The sequence below is a fragment of the Monodon monoceros genome, unplaced genomic scaffold, assembly GCF_005190385.1.
Source record: "Monodon monoceros isolate NGI ecotype Baffin Bay Population unplaced genomic scaffold, NGI_Narwhal_1 Super_Scaffold_20, whole genome shotgun sequence".
Classification (NCBI taxonomy): domain Eukaryota; kingdom Metazoa; phylum Chordata; class Mammalia; order Artiodactyla; family Monodontidae; genus Monodon; species Monodon monoceros.
In genome coordinates this window covers 42893716-42911383 of record NW_021703777.1, presented here as the reverse complement: position 1 = coordinate 42911383, position 17668 = coordinate 42893716, and the positions used below count along the sequence as shown (strand labels likewise).

Here is a 17668-nt window from a genome sequence, read left to right as displayed (position 1 = left end):
AAATCACACCCATTTAACCAGTGTGCTAAGCTATCTATTTTATGAGTGTCTTTGACAGTATAGTGTTTGAATGAAGGAACTTGGCCCCATTTCACATATTAAGTTAAATCCCAGCCCACCAGGATTTGTGACAGTGACATATATAAACGTTAATTGTTAAATAAGAAGCACTAAAACATGTGTGCATATAATTCAGTCTACCTTCCATGAGTTTAAAGTTACTCACCTGAGAAAGGGGGGTACATGAGCACCTTCTTCTTCTGTAAGTCCATACACAAAAATTACCACTAATGGAACTGTCATTTTATCAGAATACGCCATGAGTGAAAGGAACATTTAAACTCAACCGCATCAACTAAAGTCTTATTTTTGTAAGAGAAACAAATTGTAGTGGAGGAAAGGCAAGTGGTGACTTGGAATGAATTACTCCATCCTTTTGTTCTTATGGGCAATTAAGTGACACAGCATCATCACTTTGGGTTTTCAATAAAGAACCCTTAGAACTACGTGGGGTTGGCCACTTTGAAATTTGGTAATTTATTGTTTATGTTGCAAATCACATACTTTCCTTTACTAGTCTGTTCAATACCTTCCCTTCAGATCATCATTATTATCCTCACTGCTCATGTTCGTGGCAGACATTACTAATTTATTATGGCATCCTTTGCTGTTGAACCTAAAAATGGTCTCAAAATTCTTAATAACATGGCACTCCAAGTAGCCAATACCAGTTGATCAGCAGTTTTACATGCGACAAAAGCTATTTGCCCTGGACGGTTCAACAGGAAAAACTGAGGGTATTGAATTAGAGGGTTCAGTTCCAGTAATTACTCTAATTACTGCATAATTCTGGACAGGACGTTTAACCTCCCAATGTCTCAGTTTCATTGCCTATGTAATGGAGACGATAATTACTTTTATAATAATTACTTTTTCAAAGTTATAGGATGGTTGTAAGGATAAATGAGATTGTGTATGTGAACATCCTTGGAGAAAAATTAAAACCTCAAGAATACCTATACCAATGTAAATTATTGTAATTACCTAAGTACGAAGAAGTCCCTAACTATATCCAAATGCAAAACTTTTTCCCGTTTTTGCTTCTTTTACCTCTAAGGCCTCCATTCCATTACCTATAAAATTTCAATAGTATTATATATAGAGTTATTATGAGGATTAAATAAAACCATATGCAAAAGGCCTTAATACAGCTTTAGCAGAATTCAGACTCAGTAGTGTCATTATTCTCCTCCTCACTAGCCAGCTGTCTGGCCAGTGCTAGCAAAGTTATGGTTGAGTTGGCCCTGATCCCTCAGCATAAATGAGCATGTTCAGGCCACATCAATATAGAAACCAGGAAGATCCAATGCATGATGACTCTAGTTAACAACACTGTATTGTATACTTACAGTTGCTAAGAGAGTAGATAGATCTTAAATGTTCTCACCACAAAAAAGAAATGGTAATTATGTGAAGTGATGGAGGTGTTAACTAACCCTTCTGTGGTAGTCATTTCACAGTGTATAAGTTTATCAGATCATCATGCTGTATACCTTAAAATTACATAATGTTATATGTCAATTATATACCAATAAAGCTAGGGGGGAAAAAACATAAAAACCAGGAAATAAAATCTGGTGAAAGTTTGGGGTTCTGATAGTGATGTATGGGACTGGTTATATTAGTTTGATGATTCACTCCAGAAAAAGTAGATGGGGTGAGAAAGGGGGTGCATGTCTGCCAAGAAATGAGAGTGAGATGAATTCAGTGGTAATCCAGAGGGCTACAGCTCCATGATAGTGAAAACATGATGATGACATCATCATCACCAGAGCTAGTGTGTACTGAGGGCTTACTAACTGGCAGACACTACATGTGCAATATGTTATATATAATATGTAATTTTACATATATTATCTTATTTAACCTGTTAGCAATCAATTCTACAAAAGCCTATTTTACAGACATGAAAACTGAGACCTGGAAAAGTTAAATAATTTTCCCAATGCCAAAACTTGGAAGGGTTAGAACTGAAATTGAAATCAGATATAAGTAACTCTTAATCACATAATTAATATAAAAACCAAGCTGTGGTCCATTAATCCAGTAGATTTCTTAGTAAGAAGAAAAAGTAAGTGGAAGAATGAGGAAAGAATACCTTTAGGAGTAGAGTTGCAAAATAAAATACAGAATGCCTAGTTAGGTTTGAAGTTCAGTTAAAATAAATGATATTTTAGAATAAATGTGTGCCAAATATCATTTTTTAGATTTGATACATGTATATATTGTGAAACAATACAGTAAGGTTAGTTAACATATCCTTTACTTCACGTGATTACCATTTTGTTGTTGTTGTTGTTAAGGTGACAACTTTAAAGCTCTCTCATAGCAACTTTTAAGAATACATTGTGTTATTGTTAGCTATAGTCGCCATGATGTACATTAGATCCCTGGAACTTATTCATCTCATAACTGAAAGTTTGTTCCCTTTGACCAACATCTCCCTATTTCTGCCACCCCTCAGCCCCTGACAACAACCATTCTTCTGCTTCTATGGGTTTAATGTTTTTAGATTCTATATATTAATTGAGATCATGCAGTATTTGTCTTTCCCTACCTGACTTATTATCTGTATCATAATGCCCCCAAGGTCCTTCCATATTGTTGCAAATGGCAGGATTTCCTTCCTCTTAGTGACTGAATAATATTTCATTGTATGTGTGTATGTGTGTGTTTGTGTGTGTGTGTGTGTATATATATATAAATATATATATAATCACATTTTCATTATCCACTCACCCATCTACAAACGCTTAAGTTGTTTCCATATCTTGGCTCCTATAAATAATACAGCAACAAATATGGGAGTGCAGATAGCTCTTTGAGATAGTGATTTTATCTCATTCAGATATATACCCAGATGTGGGGTTGCTGAATTATATGGTAGTACTGTTTTTAGTTTCTTGAAGAACCTTCATATACTGTTTTCTATAGTTGCCACACCAACTTGCATTTCCATCAACAGTGCACCAGAGTTCTCTCTTCTCCACATCCTCACCAGCATTTGTTATTTCTTGTCTTTCGGATAATAGTCATTCTAACAGATGTGAGGTCATATCTCATTGTGGTTTTGATTTGCATTTCCCTGATTTTTAGTGATGCTGAGCACATTTTCACACACCTGTTGGCCATGTGAAAGTCTTTGGAAAAATGTCTATTCCAGTCCCCTGCCCATTTTTTAATCAGATTGTTTTTTGTTGTTGTTGCTATTGAGTTATGTGAGTTCCTTATATATTTTGGATATTAATTCCTTGTCAGATATCTGATTTGTGAATATTTCCTTCCATTCTGTAGGTTACCTTTTCATTTTGTTGATTGGTTTCCTTGCTGTGCAAAAGTTTTTTAGTTTGATATAGTCCCAATTGTTGATTTTTGCTTATGGTGCTTATACTTTTAGCATCATATACAAAAAAAATCATTGCCAAGAATAATGTTAAGGTATTTTCTCCCTATGTTTTCTCCTACGAGTATTATGGTTGCAGATCTTATGGTTAAGTCCTTAATCCATTTGAGGTTCTTTTTGTTTGTTTTGGGGGGTTTTTTTTGTGAGTGGTGTAAGACAGGGGTCCCATTTCATTCATTTGCATGTGGATGTTCAGTTTCCCCAGCACAATTTATTGAAGAGTGATGCCTCCAACTCTTTTCTTTCTCAAAATTTCTTTGGCTGCTTGGGGTCTTTTAAGTCCATAGTAAATTTATAATTATTTTTTCTATCTCCATGTAAAATAATATTGGAATTTTGATAGGGATTATGTAAAATCTATCTTTGGTTAGTACAGTCATTTTAATAGTGTTACTTCTTCTGATTTATGAATACTGAGTATCTTTTCATTTATTTGTGTCTTCTCAATTTCTTTCATCAATATATTACAGCCTTTGGTGTATAGATCTTTCATTTCCTTGGTTAAATTTATTCTTAAGTATTTTACTCTTTTTAGTGCTATAGGAGTCTTTTTTGCTAAATGTAGGGACTTTTTAAAGAGGAAACAGCAAAGAAAGAGTAAAGAAAGTTTTTACAGGGTAAAATATGTACCTAAGGGGCATTAGTATGGGCAAAATTATTAATCATGTCTAATGCAGGCTACTTGATTTTTTTTATTTCAGAGGAAAAGAATATTTGTAGAAGATACAGATTTTTTTCTACAGAAATGGCTTTTTATCAGTTTTTAAAAATTTATTTCAGGCTGTGAAGTTTTGGGGATCTAATAAAAGCTATGGACTACCTCTCCAGAAAAGGCTTATACATAAGCCCATACTTCTCTCCCAAAAAGCCAGTAGACACCATATTAAAAATCTATGCTTTGAGGGTTCAAAATGGCCATGTAGGAAAATCCTGAACTCACCTCCTCCCATGAATACAACAAATCTACAACTATATATGGAATAATTCCCTTGGAAAGGGACCTGAAAACTGGATGAACAAAGTCTCCACCACAAAGGATTAAAGGACAGCATCAAAGCAGGGAGGAGAAACAGAGATACAGTCATGCCAAGGAAAAAAACACAACCCCAGCCATGGTGATACACAACCAGGAAGGATCACAAAGATATGGTTATTTTTCCTGAGGACTGAAGGTCTGAACTTCACATCAAGCACTCCAGCCCTTAAAGTTTGCACAGGAGAGGTTAGCCGCCAAAACTCCTGGCTTTGCAAACCGACAAGGAATATATCCAAGAAAACTATAGAAAAACAGGGAATGGAAAACATTATTGTAAAGCACTCACAAGGGAACTTGACCTGAAAACCAACACAAAAACACCAGACTGTAAAGCACATGGACCACAGGTGAAGGGGACCCACTTACTAATTTTGGAGCTTCTGCCAAAGAGTCAGGAGCCAGTGGGGATGCTCCCTGGTGATTGAGACACTGGCAGGATCCATTTTTGTGATCTTGGGCTACCTTGCCAAAAAAGAAAAAAATGGGAAAAAACCCACAAAAATGTGAAGATTAAACAACATGCTACTGAATAATCAATGAGTTATAGAAGAAATCAAAGAAGAAATAAAAAATACCTAGAGACAAATGAGAGAACAGAAATACAACATACCAAATTATAACATTCAGTAAAAGCAGTTCTGAGAGAAAATTTCATAGCAATGCAGGCCTACCTTGAGAAACAAGAAAATAATCCCAAATAAACAATCTAACTTTAGACCTAAAGGAACTAGAAAAAGAATGAATGAAGCTCCAAATTATTAGAAGGAAAGAAATAATAAAGATCAGAACAGAAATAAATGAAATAGAGACTAAAAATTATATAAAAGATCAATGAAACTAAGAGCTAGTTCTTTGAAAAGGTAAACAAAATCATCAAGCCATTAGTTAGACTAACCAAGAAGACAGAGGGCTCAAATGAATAAAATCAGAAATGAAAGAGGAGAAATTACAACTGATATTACAGAAACACAAAGGATCATAATGGGCTATTATAAACAATTATATGCCAACAAATTGGACGACCTAGAAAAAATGGATAAATTTCTAGAAACATACTAGTTTCCAAGACTGAACCAGGAAGAAACAGAAAATCTGAATAGACTGATTACTAATAAAGAGATTAAAATAGTAATCAAAATGTTCCCAACGAAGAAAAGCCCAGGACCAGACTGCTTCTCTGGCAAATTTTACAAAACATTCAAAAAAGATTTAATACCTATCCTTCTCAAACTCTTCCAAGATAGTGAAGAGGAGGGAAAACTTTCAAACACTTTTTACAAAGCCAGTATTACCCTACTACCAAAACCAAAGAAAGACACAAAGAGAAAAAAAAAAAGAAAGAAAAGAAAAATTACAGGTCAATATCCTTGATGAACATAGATGTAAAAATTTTCAACAAAATATTAGCAAACCAAATCCAACAATACACTAAAACGATCATACACCACATTCAAGTCAGATTTATTCCAGGGATGGAAAAATGGCTTCACATCTGCAAATTGATCAATGTAATACCTCACATTAACAAAATGAAGACTAAAAATAATATCATCTCAATAGATGCAAAAAAGCAGTTGACAAAATTCAACATCCATTTATGATAAAAACTCTCAACAAAGTGAGCATAGAGGGTACCTCCACATAATAAAGGTCATATGTGATAAACCCACAGCTAACATCATACTCAGGAACAGAACACTGAAAGTATTTCCTCTAAGATCAAGAACAAGGCAAGGATGCCTATTCTCCCCACTTTTATTCAACATAATACTGGAAGTCCTAGCCACAGCAATTAGGAAAGAAAAAGAAATAAAAAGCAACCAAATTAGAAAGGAAGAAGTAAAGCTGTTACTATTTGCAGATGACATAGTATCATATAGAGAAAACCATAAAGACTTCACTAAAAAACTGTTAGAACTAATAAATGATTTCAGTAAAAAACACAAACTCAATATACAGAAATCTGTGGTGTTTCTATACACTAATAAACTATTAGGAAAAGAAATTAAGGAAACAATCCCACTTACAATTGCAATAAAAAGAATAACATATCTAGGAATAAACTTAACCAAGGAGGTAAAAGACCTATACTATGAAAACTGTAAGACATTGATGAAAGAAGTTGAATAAGAAACAAAAAATTGAAAGATGTACCATGTTCATGGATTAGAACAATTAGCATTATTAAAATGTCTGTACTACCAAAGCAATGTATAGATTCATGTAATCCCTATCAAATTTCCAATGGCGTATTGCACAGGACTAGGACAAATAATTCTAAAATTTGTATGGAACCACAAAAGACAGTGAATAGCCAAAACAATCTTGAGAAAGAAAGCTGGAGGTATCATGCTCCTTGATTTCATACTACAAAGCAATAGTAATCAAAACAGTATGGCCCTGGCAAAACAGACACATAAATCAATGGAAGAGAATTGAGAGCTCAGAAATAAACCCACACATATGTAGCAATTAATCTACAACAAAGGAGCAAAGAACATACAATGGAGAAAGGATAATCTCTTCAATAAATGTGTTGAGAAAACTGGACAGCCACTTGAAAAAGAATGAAACTAGACCACTGTCTTATACCACACAGAGACATTAACTCAAAATGGATTAAAGACTTGAATGTAAGACCTGAAACAATAAAATTCCTAGTGAAAACATAGGCAGTAACCTCATTGACATGGGTCTTAGCAATGCTTTTGTGGCTCTGACTCCAAAGGCAAGGAAAACAAAAAGGATGACTTCAAGCAAAAAAGTTCTGCACATCAAAGGAAACCATCAACAAAATTAAAAGGGAACCTACTAAATGGGAGAAGACATTTGCAAATTATATATCCAATAAGGGGTTACTATTTAAAATATACAAAGAACCCATATGACTTAACAACAAAAAAGCAGGCAACCTGATTTAAAAATGGGCAGAGGATCTGAATAGACATTTTCCCAAAGAAGACATACAGATGGCCAACTGACGCATGAAAAGATGTTTAACATCACTAATTATCAGAGAAATGCAAATCAAAACTTCAATGAGATACTGTCTCACACCTGTTAGAATGGCTATTATCAAAAGACAAGGAATAACAAATGTTGGAAAGGATGTGGAGAAAAAGGAACCTTCATACACTGTTAGGGGGACTCTAAATTGTTGGAGCCACTATGGAAAATAGTATAGAGATTGAGATTCCTCAAAAATTAAAAATAGAACTACCACCTGACCCAACTATTTCACTTCTGGGTATTTATCTGAAGAACACAACGTTAATTCAAAAAGATATATGCACAACTATGTTCACTGCAACATTTCTACAATGGCCAAGATGTGGAAACAACCTAAGTGTCCATTGATGGATGAAATGGATAAAAACGATGTGATATATATATACCTGAGCCATAAAAAAAGAATGTAATCATGCCATTTGCAACAACATGGATGAACCTTGAGGGCATTATGCTAAGTGAAATAAGCAGACAGAGAAAGACAAATGCTATATTATTTCACTCATATGTGGAATCTATTTTTTAAAATGAACAAACAAAACAAAAACAAACATAGATACAGAGAACAGATTAGTGGTTACCAGAGGGGAAGGGCATTGGGATGGGTAGATGGGTAAAGGGGGTCAGCTGTATGGTGTTGGATGGTAACTAAACTTGTGATGATGATCACTCAGTTGTGTATACATATGTTGAACTGTAATGCTATACACCTAAAACATATGTATAAAAAATGCTTCAAGCCATTCAAAAATAGCATGAACAATGTACCTTGAAGTCAGAAAGACATGTCTCACATAGTAGTGGACTAGTATTGTTTAACAACAGACTCAGGGTGGGAGAGCCCTGATTTACAGCATTTGCCAATTTCCATGGTATGAATATTCCCACTGTGGCTGACTTCAAGCTACCTATATAGCATAGCATCAATGAACACAGAGTTAGGAAAAAATGCACAGTAGCACAAGTATTCCATACATATGCATGCATGAAGAATACATGTAAAAATCCTCAAGAACAGAGATAATAGTGAAATGCAGTAAAATAATTAAAATGGGATGAGTTTTGAGTTCTTATTACCTTTGTATTTAATATAATTTATGTCATTGTAAGTTTATATAATTTAATTTTTAACAATGGCCATGTTTAACTGTAGCTTGCAAATTCCCTGAAAATTTATTTTATTTCTTTGTTCTCTGTGCTATGCAGTAGAACCTTGTTGTTTATCTATTTCATATATAGTAGTTTGTATCTGCTAATCCCAAACTCCAAATTTATCCCTCCCCCACTTTCCCCTTGGTAACCATAAGTTTGTTTTCTATGTCTGTGAGTCTATTTCTGTTTTGTAAATAAGTCCATTTGTATCATGTTTTAGATTCAACATATAAGTGATATCATATTATATTTGTATTTCTCTTTCTGACTTGCTCCACTTAGTATAATCTCTAGGTCCATCCATGTTGCTGAAAATGGCATTATTTCATCCTTTTTATAGCTGAGTAGTATTCCATTGTTTCTGTGTGTGTGTGTGTGTGTGTATATATATATATATATATATCACATTTTCTTTATCCATTCATTTGTCCATGGAAATCAGTCTACTGTAAATAGTCCTACTGTGAACATAGAGATGCATGTACCTTTTTGAATTAGAGTTTTCTCTGGATATATGCCCAGGAGTGGGATTGCTTGATCATATGACAACTCTATTTTAAGGTTTTTAAGGAACCTCCATACTGTTTTCCATAGTGGCTGTACCAATTTACATTCCCATGAACAGTGTAGGAGGGTTCCTTTTTCTCCACACCCTCTCCAGCACTTATTGTTTGTGGACTTTTTAATGATGGCCATTCTGACTGGTGTGAGGTGATACCTCACTCTAGTTTGATTTTCACTTCTCTGATTATTAGCAATGTTGAGCATCCTTTCATGTGCCTATTGACCATCTGTATGTCTTCTTTGAAGAAATATCTGTTTCGGTCTTCTGCCCATTTTTTGATTGGGTTGTTTGTTTTTTTTGTTATTGAGTTGTATGAGTTGTTTGTCTATTTTGGAAATTAAGCCCTTGAGGGTCACATCATTTGAAAATATTTTCTTCCAGTCCATAGCTTGTCTTTTTGTTTTGTTTATCCCTTCCTTTGCTGTGCAAAAGCTTTTAAGTTGGATTAGGTCCCATTTGTTTGTTTTTGCTTTTATTTCTATTGCCTTGGGAGACTGACCTAAGAAAACATTGCTATGATTTATGTCAGAGAATGTTTTGCCTGTGTTCTCTTCTAGGAGTTTTATGGTGTCCTGTCTTATATTTAATTCTTTAAGCCATTTTGAGTTTATTTTTGTGTATGGTGTGAGGGAGTGTTCTAAGTTCACTGACTTACCTGCAGCTGTCCAGCTTTTCCAACACCACTTGCTGAAGAAACTATCTTTTCTCCATTCTATATTCTTGCCTCCTTTGTCAAAGATTAACTAACCATAGGTGTGTGCTTATTTCTGGGCTCTCTGTTCTGTTCCATTGATCCATATGTCTGTTTTTTGCCAATACCACACTGTTTTGATTACTGTAGCTTTGTAGTGTTGTCTGAAGCCTGGGAGGGTTATGCCTCCAGCTTTGTTCTTTTTCCTCAGGACTGCTTTAGCAATTCTGGGTCTTTTGTGATTCCATATAAATTTTAGGATTATTTGTTCTAGTTCTGTGAAATACACTGAAAACTTAACAAACATCTCTTGCTGGTTCAGTACATCAGTGACCTGGCTCCTCATGAAATCTCTAAATAAGTCTCATGGTTGTCAAAAAAAATTGAAGATAGGTAATATAGGTAAAATACTTAGAATTTTTTGAATAGGACAAGTAATTATAAATGATTATTATTGTTATTAATATTAATGAGCAGCTTTATGCTTTTTATTTTCATCAGTGACATGAGAGGATTAATATTTTTGTGGAATTTTTGTATGTTACTGTTCAATAAATACAGAGTGAGAGATGTGCTTTGTTCCTTTCAGTGCCTAAGGCATGATCTGACAGTAAATTCAATTTTGAAAGGTATACTCACTCACTATTGATAAATTAATCCCAAAATATCACACTATAAATGGAACTTGGCAATTTCAATACAATATACTTTAAAAGTGGTATGTTATGTTAAATTTCCCATAGAATAGTATATAATTTCCTTCAAAGTATTCCAAGGGTTCACCTGGACACTGAAGTTTACTTATTCATTTTCTTTTATCTGTGCTATCTGCCAATTTTAGGTGCTTAGAGAGTAACTGGATCTCAATATTTATATGCTCCCATTAGAACAATAATCCTTGCTGGACTTTTAAAATTCATTAAATAATATATTTTCTTGTCTTGTTCCCTTTACTTTTCTCTTCCTAAATATGACATGGATATTAAAAGTAGTATTGTGCTTTTTCTGTAGACTATCTAACCATTTAGACACAAAGAGGGAACAGCAACATCAGTGAATATTTTTTTTTGTTACATAAATTGCTCCTTTGTTTCTCTAATATGTCGATAGACTGCAGACACTGTATGTTTCTCTATATCACTTTCCTACAGCAGGATGAAACTGCCAGGATCCCTTCTAAAAGGTCATCATTTATAGAATAACCACAAATGTGATCAATCAAGTCATTCCAATGGAGCAATAACCAGTGTGACCTCAACAGACTTTGGCTTTTGGAGCCAGATCGTTTTAGTGACAGACATAACCCTGGTGGGTCGGCAGCATCCTTCACTGCTCACTCAGCCATCTGCCACTGTGGAAACTTCATCATTAAAGGCAGAGTTGTTGCTGGACAAATTTGCAAATGGTTTCAAGAGCATTATTATTGCACAGAATGTTGCCATCTGTAAGTAGGCAAATCTGAATTACAATGTATGTCTACCCTACCTAACTTTCTTTCTCTATGTATATCTTAATAAAAAATGTGCATGCATAAATCTCAAAACTGGGAACATTTCTTTTTATATTATGGAATTATAGCTTGCAAACGGCCTCCAGAGCTTAACTTCCTACTTTTAAGTACATCTGCATTTAAACTATCACAGATCAAAGAATATCTATTTTATTTTGCATTTAGTTGTCTCTCTTTATTCACAAAGTATTTTTAATTTTTTGTTTGATTTTACTCACATTATATTACATTATTATATTATTAGCAAATATTCACATTAACATATATATACATATATATATATCTTTTAAAAAATATTTCAGTTATATCTTTGAGGTAGTACTACCTGTCTTCTTGCAACTAGCGTGGAATAAATTATAAAGATTATAAAAACAATATAATGAAAACATTAAACCAGAATTTCCAATTCATAAGTCAGGTGCTGTTTTATATATATAATAAGTATGAGATATATATGTATGTAATATTTATATATATTCATATTATTTAAGTCCTACTGCATAGGATTAGGATTATTATAATTTTAGCTATATAATTATAATAATATGGGATTTTATATTATATTGTTATGTTATTCATATTATATTATTAATATTGCCATTGAACAACAAGGTAACTAAGGCACAGAAAGGTAAACTGATGCTCAGGATCACACAGTTTAGTAAGTGGAGATCAGGGATTCTGAACTCAGCCAATCTAGGTCCAGAATCTGTGTTATTCATTGATTTGAGTCTGTGGATCTGTAGAGTCTGAAAATAGGTTAATGGATGTTCTATGGTGATGATGGGAGTAAAGGAAGATGTTCCATGGACACAAAAAGGGTAAGGAATGGCATTATAGAGTTTTCATTGTCAAGTGCTAGTACTCAAATATGCTGCCTAAATATACCTGCTTCTCTTTGCTGAGTTTTAAAGACAGAAGGCAAATGTCAAATAGTGTACAAAATACTGATTCATTATTAATGTAAGGTTAAGCTCTTGACACCTGTCCAAGATGTCTGCTTTGGAGAAGGGCCTCAGTAAGTCTTCTACCCCACCATATAATTCTCCTGGCACTACTACCTGGCCATCTACTCTAACAAACCAGATGCTATATTGACCTAATCTCAGACAGAGAGCAAAGAGGTTCACCTGGCCTGTATGGAGGCCAGAGGGTAGTAAATCAGGTGTGAAGGCAGGATCCTATCTTTAAGACACAGTAAGCCTTCTCATTTGAACACTTGGCCCAATGATTGTCTCACTGTCTGACAAATCATATGATCCCCTCTCTCTTCTGTGGAAAGGAGCTAGTAAAGGGACATGGAGAGAGGGCAGAAGCTTAGATTGTTGTTTCCTCATGTAAGGGATAATGGAAAACCAGGAGCAGACACTCAAAACACTACCTCTTCAGTTCTCACTATAGACTCTCTTTGATATTAAGAAAACATCTTAGCAAATTTAGTGTTTGGAGATGTTCTATAGTAAAGTTAGGTTAATAGTGCTAGTGTATGAATTATGGTAAAATTATATGAAAAATGGTAAAATAAGGTCAACTCCAAATTATTTGTATCATTAAAGCCTTTTGTTCATCAATTCCATGCCAAAATATAGCAGCATTTTGACAATGAGAAAAAATAGATGAGTAACACTAATACTTCTTTCATTCAGCTTATAATGGAACCATATAGCTTTGCTTAAAAATTTATGTTCAGTAAATGATGTGATAACATTGACAAAGAACTAGAGTTAAGAGACAATGGAGAAGCCATTTTCTTCCCTAGTTAAAACATAGCAAATCACAGTACTTAGTACTGTCTAATATGTCAATGCCCTATGCCCTAATTTTTTTCTTTATTCTGCACTGAACGAAAAGGCTGAAGTCTAGGAGAGCCACAGCTGTGTGGGAAGGCTAAACAACCCCATGGCAAAAACACTGAGGACAGAGATAATGTCAATCATCTGACATGCCTGCCCTTGGATGGTTCCAAAGAAGATAGCTCCTTCTCACATGTTATGAGGTATAAGAGGTACAAGAAAGCTGTTGGAGCTTTGGCTGAAAAAACATACTCATGTAACATAAATACACGTAATTTCTAAGGCCATAGATGGTCTTGTTATTTATTTTATTTAAATACGTCCGTAAATGACTAATGTTGAAGGTTTATCTTAGCTTGAGATGTTATAACAAAATAACATAGACTGGGTGGCTTAAACAACAGATATTTATTTCTCACGGTTCTGGAGGCTAAGAAGTCTAAGATCAAGGTGATTCAGTTCTGGGTGAGATCCCTCACCTGGCTTGTAGATGGCCGCCTTCTTGCTGTGTCCTTATATGGTTGCGAGAGAGAGCACTGGTTTCTTTGCCTCTTCTTATGATGATACTAATCCCATCGTGAGGACCCCACCCTTATGATCTTATCTGAACCTAATTATCTCCCAATGGTTTCACCTCCTGATACCATCACATTGGGGGTTAGGACTTCAATATATGAATTTTGGGGGAACACCTACATTCAGTCCATAACAAGGTTGTTAGAGGGATTAGGTGTTCGAGTAAGATGACCTGGGAAGAGGAGGAAGTGTTTGCAAACATTTATACAATTTACAGTAAAATATTCTTATCAGCCACCTGTCTATAGTATTTCTTTATTTATACTATGAATCATATCAAGGTGCCCAAAATTGTACTGACACTTGAGAATGAAAAATTAGAACTACAATACATCTGATTTAGTCTTCTTTACAATTAAGTTGAGAATATTATGCAGGTGTCAAAAGGAATGAGGAAGTTTTGCATAGACTGATAAGGCACGACTGGATATATTAAATGAAAAACAATCGAGATGCAAAATTGTTTTTAGTAGTAAGCTACCTGTGTGTTATGTGGCAATGAAAAATAAATATAGATGTATTGTTGCAAAAAAAAATTTTGGAAGGACATATCAATGTTATAAAAATGGTTGCTTAAAATGGGAAAGAGGTATAAGATAAAGGGAGCAGTTAACTTATGTAACAAGACTTCTCTGAGTATGTATTTTTACATAATTTTCACCTGGGAACATATATTATTTTCATACTCAAAAAATTAGATTAACCTAAAGTGAAAAAAATAAATAGCTAATTCTAATAAACTCAACAGAACTGAAATGAATAAACCAGCTCTATATCAAGTTGGTGACATAAACACACAGAGTTAATACTTATTGTAATTGACTTTTATACTCAGTATTATGACTGTATATCCTTTTATACCCAGTATTTTGACTGTATGGAATATATTCTTAAGAAAAATTGAGCTGCAAAAAATTCTTTTTTTTTTTTTTACTTTTTCTATACTGTTTTTTTTCTCAAAGCTATTATTTATTCTGTACAAGTTTCCACTGTACATCATATTTTTCTACTCTTGCTTACACAGTAAACAAGTGTACACCAGCCCTTTGGCTCAGGTTCACAGGTCTTCCCTGGAGAAGGGTGTCAGCCCAGTTAGAAAGTATGTGTGTCATATCTGTGTGGGTGTGTGTGCATGAGAATAATGCAAATAAGAAATTATACATAAGACCTAATTTGTGGACTTCTGCAGATAATGCTTAAAAATAAGATGAGTATTAGATTATTTTTCTTCCATTCATTTTGTACTGAAGCTATATAGTTTGGCTTAAAAATTTGGATTCAGTTTTAATGTGAAAACATTTAGAGTTCTACCAGAGAGGACACTTTGGCCCCTGACTGCTTGTTCAAGAGAGAGCCCCAGCTGCTGCTGCCACTGCCTCATCTCCAAGTGCTGCCTGGCTGTCTTGGACTCCTCTGGGTGAGGGCGTGGTCTTCCCCATGTCTGCCATAGAAGGAGCATCAGCTCCAATGCCCAATCTGACCTGACAAGACCCCAAAACACTCTAGCTCCTCTCATTTCTGGTGCACTCAGATGATACGTGGCCTAATAGAGTGTGGGGTTTGGTGTCCTTAGTGACTTCCTAGAAAGGTCTAGGCAACACACGTGAAAGTGCAGGGCCACTAACAACTCTTGGGGTGAACTTTGACCGATGATGCAGGAGGAAGCCTGAAAATTAATTCCCCTCACTTTTTTCACTGCAAGGGCTGTTCTGAGGCACAGTGGCTTCTGAAAGCCTGATTGAAATGTTTCCTACATAACTGAGCTTCTTCCCTTTCCTCAATTCTCTTTTACCTTCACTCTACCTGCCTAGGTTTGCACCTTCCAATGAAGCCTTAACAAGTAATCTGCCTCAGGCTCTGTTTTGTAAATAACCAGGGTTAAGAAAGCAATTATGTTAATGCAGTTAGGAAAAAGAAGTTTTTAGAGTAAGAGGAAAAATATATATATATATATATATATATATATGTATGAAAGTAAAGGTAACTAAAAAAAATCTTGTAATTCAATTCAAATTGGAAATATCTGTATGAATTGACAAAGAAAAAAACCAACCTCCTAGTTTCCTTCTTTGGTCCACTGAAAAGCAATCATAACTTAATAGCCATAAGCATATCTATTAACTGGATTATGGTCTGTATTTATTACATTTCCACAAATGCACCTGTAGAATGACAGGTTGTTTTGTTTTTTTTGCGGTATGCGGACCTCTCACTGTTGTGGCCTCTCCCGTTACGGAGCACAGGCTCCGGACGCACAGGCTCAGCGGCCATGGCTCACGGGCCTAGCCGCTCCGCGGCATGTGGGATCTTCCCGGACCGGGGCACGAACCCGTGTCCCCTGCATCGGCAGGTGGACTCTCAACCACTGCGCCACCAGGGAAGCCCCTAGAATGACGGTTTTTAAGTCTAGGGCCGCCTTTATAAGATTAACCTGAGATTTTGGGGAGGCCACAATGCAAGCTATCAAAGAATATGAGTTATGTTAAAAGGCCATAGATAGACACTAAAGTGAAGAAGATCTGAATAGCCAAAGACAGTAAAATTTGAGCATCAAAAAGAATAATGAATACAATTTATTGGAACACATACATTACGTAAAATTCCATAAGTTCATAATACATGGGAGAGAACCAACAAAACAAAACTCAATTCATTAATCACTTTATTTAAAAGCAAAAATCTAAGAATAAATATTTATCTTGTTTTTCCTTTAGGAACTAAATTTGAAAATAACCAAATAGCCCTGGCTAATGAGGGAAAGTTCTTTATGAAGAATTCTCACTGAAAGATGTTAATAGAATGATAAATTAGAAAAGCATGATTTTGTAACCTCTAGTAAAATAATTGATATTTATTTTGGATCTTATCAGAAAGTGAATTTCCAAGTTGCTTCTCTAAGAAAAGAGCTTTCTATAATAATGAAGAGATTGTGTAAATAGATTAAAGGTATATTGGCTTATCACCTGGAGACTAGGAACTTTTTAATAGCAAACTATATTTGTGAGGATATTTGTTATATATTGTTTATGTAAACCTTTAAAATGTTTTTCATAGAAGGTTGATTTTATTCACCAGACCTGTGATAATTTAGCCACTGATTATGACCTCATTGATTAAGCTCCTAATAATTAGAGTAGTATTAAAGGAAAATGCAGACTCTTTTAGCATGTGGAGCATTGCTAAAATACTTTCTTCTCATGAAATGTTATTACTATTCTTTTAATGTTTCACAAATTTACATCATCCTTGCACAGGGGCCATGCTAATCTTCTCTGTATCATTCCAATTTTAGCATATGTGCTCTTGAAATGAACACACAAAATGTTATTTTAAAAGTAGATTAAATCTGGTTCTGGCAGATTAAATTTAAAATTTAGAGTAGAAGCTTAATGGATCAGATCAATGTTCAATGTTTCAAAAGTAACTGGCCACAGTGTGAAGGGTATGTTGTGAGTAGGAGATCAGGTAGACAATATTTTAATGACCTGAATTTAGTTAGTGGCAGAAAGAATGGAGATGATGATCTGAATTTGAGAGGTGTTCCAGAAGTAGAATTAATAGGATTGGTCATTGATTGGATGGGGGCAGAGGGTGGAGAAGAGGAAATGTTAAAGGGAAAGTCAAAATATGTCCCAATGTAATAGTTTAGGTGAATGCTTACAGACTGCAGGGGGTTAAGCAATGACTAAGAGATGAGGAAAAGCTTTTTGAAAACCTCGTATCACCGTATAACAGCATGACATTTAAGGCATTTAAAAGTCTGTCCTTGCACTGTCCTAAGGATCTAAGAAGTCAGTGGTACAAATCCATTATGCAGTTTCCCACCTTATGTTTTTATTTATACCATTTTTTCCTGTATGGAATAATCCCACC

The 17668-nt window shown here is 34.7% G+C and overlaps 1 non-coding gene across 1 annotated transcript; it reads right to left on the bottom strand.

Moving 5' to 3' along the window:
- Positions 1 to 17004: 17004 nt before the first annotated feature.
- On the bottom strand, positions 17005 to 17111 carry LOC114903319. The gene has a single exon (XR_003795705.1). It is a non-coding gene; the product is annotated as a U6 spliceosomal RNA (small nuclear RNA).
- Positions 17112 to 17668: the final 557 nt, after the last annotated feature.